We start from the raw sequence: 11484 nt of genomic DNA on the forward strand, positions 1-11484 counted from the left end.
TTCGTTAATAAATAATAAGGAACTAAATGATATTATAATCATAAAAGAAAGATTATTTAATTTAAAAAAAGTCACAACATTGGATTAATTTAATTAAGATATATATATATGATGATATGATTTTTAAGAAAAAAGTTAATGAATAGTCGTGACTATGACTTTTGTCTAAACACATTCAATAAAAAAACAAAAATAAAAAACGCTTCTGATGTATCAAATTCCTCATCTGTTGCGACTTATGAATCAGTTAGAAGAAATAAAAAAAGCTCCTTAAACAGATGGTCGATTTATAGCAACAGATGGTATATCTGTTGAAACAAATGGGTTATCTGATGTAACAGATATACAATATGTTGCCATAACTCAATTAATAAAAATGGTTATTAAAGAAACGAAAATATTAAGTCACCACCAGCTTGATTTAATTAAGTCATTTCTTTTCTCATAAAAGAATAAGGAAATAAATGATAAAACACAATTTAAATCGTAAAAAACTCACCAGAAATATTCTTATTTTTAAATCTTCTTTATTAATTTATATAATTAAAAAGTCAAAAAATTTGGATGTCATGAAGATAATTTTTTTTTAAAAGATATATATATATATATATATAGATTATATGTTGCAACAGATATATTATCCAATGCAACAGTTGAACTATTTGTTGCAACAGATGATATATCTATTGTAATAGATGATTTATCTGATGCAACAAATATATAATCTATTGTGCAACTCAGTGTAAATAAAATAACAGTTGCTGGAAAGAACTATTTATTTTAATAATTATAAAGTTAAGCTTCAAGCTGAAAAGTCATGACCTATCATAATATTGATTAATTTAATTAAGTCATAGCTTTTTACAGTAATCAAGAATGTCATGAATAAATGGAGGTGAACAGTTGTGCCTTTAAATCTGCTTTATTAATTTATATAATTAAAAAGTCAGAAAATTTGGATGTCATGAAGATAATATATTTTTTTAAAAAAAAATATATATTATATGTTGCAATAGATATATTATCTGATGCAACAGGTTATCTATTTGTTGCAAATCATGATATATCTGTTGTAACAGATGATTTATCTGATGCAACAGATATATTATCTATTGTCCAAAATAGTGTAAAAAAATGATTCTTGGAAAGAACTAATTATTAATAATAATAATAAAGCTGAAAAGTCATGATTTATCATAATATTGATTAATTTAATTAAGTCATAACTTTTTACAGTAATTAAGAATGTCATTAATAAATGGAGGTGAACAGTTGCGATTTTTTGCCTAACTCATTCAAGTCCAATCCTCTATAAATAGGTCCCTCCTTACTCAATCGTTCGTTCTGCTACACATTATTTATTTCTCGCTCTTGTTACACCTTCAACTACTTTCTCTTCAAGAACTTGATAGATTTTTCCTGTCTCTGATAAGTTTTTTTCTTGATTTTTGTTTAAATATACGTTGTATTACATTACATTACATTCGAATTTTTTCTTTTCTTTACTTTTGTGTTTACGTGTGTGTTTTGTCAACTTATGCGTTTTTTAGATATGGCTGATCCTGTGTGAGATGTCGCTATTTTACAAGACGCCATGAGGGAACTGCAGAAGGAGGTTCATGACCTACATTGGGAGTTGGCCGTCGTTAGAGTAAGGATGCTGCGGGAGATCCGCAGGCTGCGAAGGGCGCTGCTGCTGCCCTTTGAAGATTGGTCGGCTGGCCATACAAATAATAATAATGTTAATAATGATGATAATAATTATTAAACTTTTTTTTCTGTTGTCTATGTATTTTTTTTGTTTGTTTTATAAAAAATTATGTTTGATGCATTTGACTTTTTATTTCTTATTTAATTTTCGTGTTGTCTATTTCTATTTTTTAACGAATGACATGTCTACAATTAAGGAATAATTTGATTCCAGTATCAATAGCAAGAACATATGAGTTATCTGTTAGGTTTTGTGTGTGATAAGAGCTGTATTTTGTTGTTCGAAACATATTAGTAATCTGATGAAACAGATTATTTATCTGTTGAAATAGATTACTAATCTGGTGCAACAGAATACCCATCTATTCGATTCATAATCATATTACCGACACCTAGAACCCTTAAACATGAATCCAACATGAGTCTACTGTTACAACAGAACATTTATCTGGTGCCGCAGATAATGCATCTATTTAAACAAATTGCTCTTGTATTGCATTCATGTTCACGTGCAAACTATTGTTGAAAAAATAACTCACTAGTAGTCTCCTCTCAAGTAAATTCCAAAGTTGAAAGTGATTTACAAAACAAAATTTGACATAAGAATTTGATCAAAGAGCAGCAGTTGGGGTAACAACAATAACAACAACAATAGTCAACAAGAAGAATATGAAGTTGATAATGAAGTATATGATGATGATAATGAATCAGAAGATGATGAATAAAGCAGCAACAACAATGAACATCAAATATCGCGAAGAGAGAGAAAATAACAACGGATGAGGAGAGAGAAAAAGATGCATTTTTTAGCTTCGTAAAAACTTGTGGGTTATTTTGAAATTTTCCAAATTTTCTTAAACCATAATGAAGTAATTATCACCTCTACTCAATTATTAAGACTTGTGTCACCTACACCTCATTTTAAAACTCTTTTGTTACCTGTGCCCAAACCCCCGAGTCACATGGAGAGATTAACATAAAGAAAAACGTATATGTTTAATGGGTAAGAAAAATGAAACTTAAAAGGAGGAAAGTAATGAAAAAAAAAAATGAAATGTTGCAGCAATTGGAAGAGTAATAAATATGTAATTAAGAGGTAGGAACGTTTCAGTAAGGAATTTTTAAAACTGCAATAATATTTTTCTTCCATACTTAATGTGGCAATTTAATTAAAAGCAAGAGTATTAATTTTTTTTTTAATTTAAAAATGTAAAGAAAATTCAAAAATTTGAGAAATAAGATAAATGTTATTCTTAGCTTTAGAGACATAGCACATCATCACTCTAATGTTTATCTTTTATATTATAATAATAATATTGTGAAAACGTATTCCAAAATATTAATGATCAAATAAATATTGTGAAATAAAATGAAAACATATTTCGAAATATTGTGAATAATATTTATGATCAATCGCCTACTAAAATGGAATTTCCTTTTCTTCTTTGCGATTATAAGAAATTCTTAATATATCTATAAATTCTAGTACGATAATTAAATACATACTTTTATGCAATATATATTCAGAGCATCTTCATTTAACCTTCTTCTAAAATCTCATACACTATTTTGTAGCACCCGAATCATTGCAAATGAAACCTGAAAAACAATCAAGTATATATATTAACATACGTTGTGAAATCTGTGCAACAATTATTTTATTTTACAATTACAAAAGATAGATTAACAACAAAAATAATTGTTTGTCTATGCAAACAATCACATAAAAGTGTAAGCAAATGAATGATAAAAAGAATAACTATAAGAGAGTCACATGGAGAGATTAACATAAAGGAAAACGTATATGTTTAATGGGTAAGAAAAATGAAACTTTAAAGGAGGAAAGTAATGAAAAAAAAAAAATGAAACGTTGAAACATTTGGAAGAGTAATAAATGTGTAATTAAGAGGTACGAACGTTTCAGTTAGGAATTTTTAAAACTGCAATAATGTTTTTCTTCCATACTTAATGTGGCAATTTAATTATCAGCAAGAGTATTATTTTTTTTTTTAATTTAAAAATGTAAAGAAAATTCAAAAAATTGAGAAAAAAGATAAATGCTATTCTTGGCTTTAGAGACATGCCACATCATCACTCTAATATTTCTCTTTTATATTATATATAGATTATATATTTGTTTTAAAAAAATTTACTTAATATGTACATATCATTATTTTAGAATTCATTAACTCAAAGTGACTAAAATTGTTAGTCTATAAACTTCAAATTTTGACTTCACTTTTGAAGTTATACGATATCTACTTCATCCTTTTACCACTTTTCCTCATCAAATCACCTTCCTCACAAAGAAATTAGGAAACTAAATTAAACGAAAAACAACTTGCCGATTCAATACATATGTAAAGAGATTCTATATTTCTGCATTTGCTTTGATCTCCTTTTCTAAATTTGAAAACAGAATAACAAAGAAAGAACATAAGAAAGTCAAGTGATTTGTTGATGCCAAGTGACTTATTGCGATTATAACTATTAATTAGCCAACTGATAATTAAACGTACGATGAATAGATAAGCAAGAATGATCTATCCAGCGTTCTTCGGACTAAAAATTAATTGAAGTCCAAAACCAAAGATAGATAGTTGAACAAATGCTCTAAAAACTGAGTAAATCATTTCTCCTTCAAGTCCTAATTTTTGTATATAAGATAATCCCACTGCCATAAACACAACAGCAAGTGCTGTCACTGGCTTAATCATCCATTTCAAGAATTCCTTCAACCAATCCCACTCCCACTCCATAATTATCTCCTAAATTAATTAACCTAAAAATTTTGAATAAGTGAAATGTAGAATTCTAAAAGTGAACAAGAGAATTGATCAGCTTGCAATAGATGATGGACAATTTAAGGCTATTTATGGGTGCAAGAAACTTTGGAGAATTTACCCCTTTTTGTACGACAATCCCCCAACCCCTAACCCAACACACCCACTCTTCTCAACCAAAAAAGAGAGGAAAGTCTTATGGTTAATAGCAGATTTGGTCCTTCAATTATGGTATATTTGAATACAAGTCCTTGTGATATACTTTTTTTTTTTCCCAAGGTCCAACAGGTCAAGGACTGATCTTTCGCGGATCTGAGCTCCATTTAAGGGTTTGCCGCTGGCCAATTGGTTGCTGCATGCACAAGGTGGGAATTGAACCCCGACACTTGCTTAAGCGACCTAATGAGCTAACCACTAGGTCAACCAAGCTTGGTTAGTCCTTGTGATATATTATCTAGTTAAAAATATAAAATCTTCACCTATTTGAAATGTGCATATTTTCGAACCTTTTGCTACTACTGAATATTCACAAATTTCGAAGATTATTAATCGTTAAACTATTTAACTGTACATGTTACATTAAATCTATACTATTAGGGGTCGTTTTATTGCTTGGTTAGAAAGTGATTATCATTATTGAAACCTGCATACATAATTAGTGTTATCATGTTTGTTATACGTCGTATTTAGTTGTTAAGTATAAAATTTAATACATCAAACAAATGTTTGGATATCGACTTACAATCTCACATAACTAACACATGTATAAGCTATAATTTTTTTTTTTATGTGAATCAAATAAAGAGTGGTGATTGAAATGCGATAGATGCTTGACAATTCAAGACTTTATGGACGGAAGAAACTTAGAAAATTTTTAGGATCAATAACACTTTTAATTCCTCGATTATGAACAAATTTTGAGTTGAGTCATTGTCATATTTCGCAAAACACTTTAACCTTCAATTATTTTAAATGTATATTTTTGATCCATTTGTTAGTACTGAATATTCACATCCATTTGTTGGTACGGAATATTCAGAAATTTCCATGATTATTAAACGATTAATCAATTAATTACACATGTTATTTTAAGCTTTCACTATTACTACATATTTGAAGGTGCTATATTAAGAAAAAATAGTTCAAACATAACATTTTCCTACCTGAATAAATCAAAAGAATAAATCTTAATAATTAAAAATTAAATATGAGCGTATTTATTAAGGGGATCAAGATCATCATTAATCAATAAAGAAGAACGAAAAGTGCTATTATCAGAATTAAAGTGGTGACACGAAAAAGACCTTTCCTAGATAAACTTGTACCCGGAAGCACGGGGAGACGTACGTACGACAACATACGAAATGGGCCCCGCAAATTGTGGGCTGAATTCTCCGTTTGACAGTAAAAATTAAAAAAGTTTACAGTATTATAAATGATAAATTACACAAATCTCAAAAGATTATATTATCTAATATCCCTTAATTTTCAACTTTACTCTCGATACATATCAATAAAATTCCACATCATATTTTTACTCCATCATTAACTTATTCAAAATATTTTTTTTTTAAGATTTCCTTCCCTAAAATATCTCCTAATTATCAACAATTAAATCATCTTTCTTCCTAATTTTTTCTCCTCCATTAACGCTTAAATCATCTTCCTTCCTAATTTTTTCTCCTCCATTAACGCATGAAACTTTTTTTTTCCTCTCCTAAAATTTCTCTCATTTTATTTTTTTTAAAAAATCTATTGATACATATATAAATTTATTTAGTTATTCATACATGTTTATTTTTTTAATGGTAATTCATATGAATGATAAATATGATATCATTATTGGGTATTATGGTGATTCATATTCTAGATACATTTTGTATGATTTTTATGGGTGATACATATGATATTAATGAGTGATAAATATTGTATTATGGTGATTCATATGTTAGATACAATTATTTATTTTAATTATTGAGTGATTCATATGATATTAATGGGTGATATATATGGTATTATGATGATTCATATAGTAGATACAATTATTTATTTCAATTATTGGGTGATTCATATGTTATTAATGAAAAGTAATGGTCTAGTTAGTGTAGGAAACAAAAGTAATAATATTTTTTTTAAAGAAACTAAAAGCAGAATTGAATTAGAATCGCTCTCAGTGTAAAACTCAAAATCCTTAACTACATAAAATTAAAGACGAAAAAAGAGAAACATAATTAAAGCACCTAAATTAAATCTAAAAAAAGAGAAAAATTAGATATCTTTCCTTAAATAAAAGAATACAATGAATATGATATTAATGAATAGATACAATTATTTATTTCAATTATTGGGTGATTCATATGATATTAATGGGTGATATATATGGTATTATGGTGATTTATATAGTAGATACAATTATTTATTTCAATTATTGGGTGATTCATATGTTATTAATGAAAGATAATGATATAGTTAGTGTAGGAAACAAAATTAATAATATTTTTTTAAAAAGGACTAAAAGCAAAATTGAATTGAATTGCTATTTGTGTAAAACACTAAATCCTTAACTACATAAAATTAAATACGAAAAAAGAGAAACTTAATTTAAACACCTAAATTAAATCTAAAAAAGGAAAAAAATTAGATATCTTTCCTTAAATAAAAGAATATAATGAATAAAAAAGAATCTATTATTTCCTTAAATAAATATCTTTGTCAGTTTCAAATGTGTCAATTTTTTATATGTATCAACGTTTCAAAAATTGGGATAAAATTTAATTAATAAAATAGTCAAAATTTTATGTAATATCACTTAAAGATTCAGGGATTTATGTAAGTTACCCTTATATAAATATACATCATAGCTTTTTATTATTACGTAAAATCTCATCTTTCAAATTAATTATAAATATCTTATTTTTTTATGTTTTTCCTCTCCAAACTTCATATACATATTTTTTTTCCCTCTTTGTTTGAAATCTCAAAGAGTTTTAATACAAAGAAGTAGACAAAGATATGATTTTTGATCTTTTGATTATCCAAAAAGAATTAAAAAAAAAAGAAAAAAGAGATGCAATCGAGTCCTGGTTTTGGATCGCCTACATATTCCGGGTGATAAGGGAATAAGGTCACGTGTAGTTCAAAGAGGTAAAATGGTGAGACAATGAGTCAGGGGTCGAGTCAGGTTCCGTCGAGTCTCCGATTCACGACATTCTGCTTTTACATTGAAATGAATAACAAAAAAAATAAAATAAAGATACAAGTGAAAGATCCCATCTATGTTGCTTTATTGAAATCTTGACTTAAATCTTCATGGCTTCTCAAATGGTGAGATAGTCGTTATTCTGAGTTGAACTTGATACACGAAATGTTCCTCCTCGTTGTCTTTTGGCATTAGAGGGGAACTAGACAATTAATTTATTCTTCAAATTTTCTTCTAGCTTGGACTTGAAAATCTTCACCCTATTCTTCAGGTGGGCTCCTAACTTGCAACTGAGAATGTTTACCCTATTCTTCAGGCAGGTTCCTGACTTGATATTTCTTCACCCTGTTCTTCAGGCGGGCTCCTGACTTGCTATTTCTTCACCCTGTTCTTCAGGGGGGCTCCTGACTTACTTTTTCTTCATCCTGCTCTTCACTCGGGCCCTTGAACTCAAAATAAAATGTGATCGAGAAAAGAAAAGTCCCATTATCCAGAAGGGTTCTGAGCAGAAAGTAAAATTCAATAAACACGAATAAAATTTTTGTCCTAATTTGTACTAGAAAATTTTGTGAGTGTCATTAGATCACAACTTTTGAAACTTATAGTAAAAAAGGTGAATCAAGGTCCTGCTAAAGAAATGTTGTAATGCTCCAAAATTGGGTCTCGAGATGTCACACGGTGCTTAGGGTCACAAGTGACCCCAAGCTAAACCTTCTACTGGCATAACTCATAAGTAACTGAATAAAATGCTTAAATCTATATAAAATCAACGAGAACATAAAACTTTTCTGAAACTGATCAATACAAATCTAAAATTTACAAGATTACTACTCTGCTTTTATCAAAATAAAACTGAAATTGAATACATTAACTCTACTGACTGTCTATGAAGCCTCTACTAGTACTGACTTTAGATAGCCGGGTCATGACTCCCAACTATCCCAACCCAATACGACTAAAATAGGAAAATAAAGAATTGTTCAAACTGTTTATCTGGCTCAAACCTTTGAATCAAAAGGACTCATCACCTGCTGACTGGAAGCTGGGAGCTGACTGGATCTGAATGTGCATACAAAGTCTTGTACCTACATTATGAGACAATGTATCACATAGACGTATATGTGGATCAGCACTTTGGGAATGTATTGAGTATATGGGGTTGTATGCAATTAAATAATCAATATCATAAATCCTTATAGAAAACATGCATTCTAATATTGATGACTCACATAGCTTGAATTAAAACTATCATAATCATGAATAAGAAAACAGGTAATGTAAATCACGTGAGTCATTGCACTTTATTCTAAATCTGCATTCTTTCTTTATTCTCTAACTTGTAAGATAGATAAAGTCTTAAAACAACATCTTTCAGAGCATAAACTTTAATCTCATAAAAACTAGGAACTTTTTTGGAAACTTAAAGATTTTGACATTTGAGAGCCTTAGAAATCTTGGACTCATAGCTTTCAAAATACATATACTTGTATCTTTGATAGAGTGGGGGACTACTTTGAGAGTTTCTTCTAACCGACATAAACCATGTGAGCTACATGGAGTCCAACGTCTTACCCACATTGGGGAGAGCTGTTCTATCCTGGCCATCGGATAGAACCTTAACTTTAGTGATCACTATCTTAACTCACTTGAGGTATATCAAGAACCTACGAGGGAACGTAGTTCAGGGGCATGAAACCTCGGAATCACGCCTAACTCGGTGCTAAATACTACTCCCATATTTAGCTCAGAACTTTAGGAAATCCACCTTAAAAAAATTCGACAATATATATATATATATATATATATATATACACACATACATACATATATTGGGAGCCAAAATGCATCCCCTTTACTTCAAACTCAAGAATATGGATTTCCACTACCAGAAATTCACTATTTTCCGACTGAAAATTTCCGAATAAAAAAAGTAGTTGGAAATTTTCGATTACTTCGGTCGAAAATATTATTTTTTATTTTTATTTTTTACAAAATATTTTTTCAATACTTTTTGTGATAAAAACAGTCAGAGTGTTTGGCGGCAAATTTCAGAAAATATAAATTTCGACTACAGTAGTCGGAAATAGTAATAAATAAATAAATTAATAATTAATTTAATATACATCCGACTACTGTAGTTAGAAATATTAAATAAATATAATTCTAAATATTTAACTAGTCCCTTATATGAAAATTAAATAATTATTTAAATAAATTATTAAATTTAAATTTACGACTTCTGTAGTCGGAAATACTAATAACTAAATAAATTAAAAGTAATTAAATATATATCCGACCACCGTAGTCATAAATATAAATAATTAAATAAATATATTACTAAAAATATAAGCAGGTCTTTATACAAAATTAAAAAATAAGTAAAATAAATTATTAAATATATATTTCAGACCGTTGTATTCAAAAATAAAAATAATTAATTAAATATATTAGTAAATATATAATTGTACCCTTACACCGAAATTAAATAATTATTTAAATAAATAATTAAATATGTATTTTCGACTACTGTAGTTGGAAATATAATTAATTAAATAATTAAATAATTAAATATATTTAATTTGTACTGACTGTAGTGGTCAGAACATTATATTAAATTATTAAATAAATAATTATATGTAAAATATAAGTTACACGGTAGTCTTTTACATTGTATTAATTAATTTAAATATTTAATTAAGTTGTATTAATTAATTTAAATATATAATTATATTGTAAGTATCAAATATCAAATATATAAACCGACCGATGTAGTCAAAAACATTAAATAATTAAATAAAATAAAAAAATTCCAACTACTGTAGTTGAAAATCTTATAAATAATTAATTTCAATACATAATTTATTATATTAAATACTTAACCGATCGAAGTATTTGGAAACTTTAAATAATTAAATATGTATTTCCGACTACTGTAGTAGGAAATATAATTAATTAAATAATTAAATATATTTAATTTGTACTGACTGCAGTGGTCGGAACATTATATTGAATTATTAAATAAATAATTATGTGTAAAATATATGTTACACGGTAGTCTTTCACATTGTATTAATTAATTTAAATATTTAATTAAGTTGTATTAATTAATTTAAATATATAATTAAATTGTAAGTATCAAATATCAAATATATATAACCAACCGATGTAGTCAGAAAGATTAAAGAATTAAATAAAATAAAATTATTTTCAACTACTGTAGTCGAAAATCTTATAAATAATTAATTTCAATACATAATTTATTATATTAAATACTTAACCGACCGAAGTAGTCGGAAACTTTAAATAATGAAACATATTAAATTTATTTCCGACTGAAGTAGTCGAAAATTTACTTTTAATATGCCCTAAACGCACAACTTTTCCAATTTTGTCTCTCTCTCACTTCCTCTCTCTAGGAAATGCTTCTCTCTTCTCTCTCGGCTCTCTTCTCTCTGCGTTTCTCTCAAAAGTTGGCTGTAAAGGTTGCGTCTCTCGTAAGAAGTGGTAACAACGATTGTCAATTTCACTGATTCGAGGTAAAAAAAAAAAACTTTATGGCTTTGGTTACTGAATCACCATTAGATGTGCTATACTGGTTGATGTGCTACATTTGGTTACTGAATCACCATTAGATGGTGAAATAAGAATTTTATGGCTTTTTTTCTTGAGATTGGTTCGTTGATGGCAACTTTTCTAAGCTATTGTTAATTTATTAATTGAATCAGCAGAAACTTTGATGTGCTCGTATGGTTCCAATTGAATTTGTTACTTTGTTGATCCATAATTTATTGT

The 11484-nt window shown here is 27.8% G+C and overlaps 1 pseudogene; it reads right to left on the reverse strand.

Moving 5' to 3' along the window:
- Positions 1-4469, reverse strand: part of LOC107854815 — a 53874-nt pseudogene extending 49405 nt beyond the window's left edge.
- Positions 4470-11484: the final 7015 nt, after the last annotated feature.

The sequence above is a fragment of the Capsicum annuum genome, chromosome 10, assembly GCF_002878395.1.
Source record: "Capsicum annuum cultivar UCD-10X-F1 chromosome 10, UCD10Xv1.1, whole genome shotgun sequence".
NCBI lineage: Eukaryota > Viridiplantae > Streptophyta > Magnoliopsida > Solanales > Solanaceae > Capsicum > Capsicum annuum.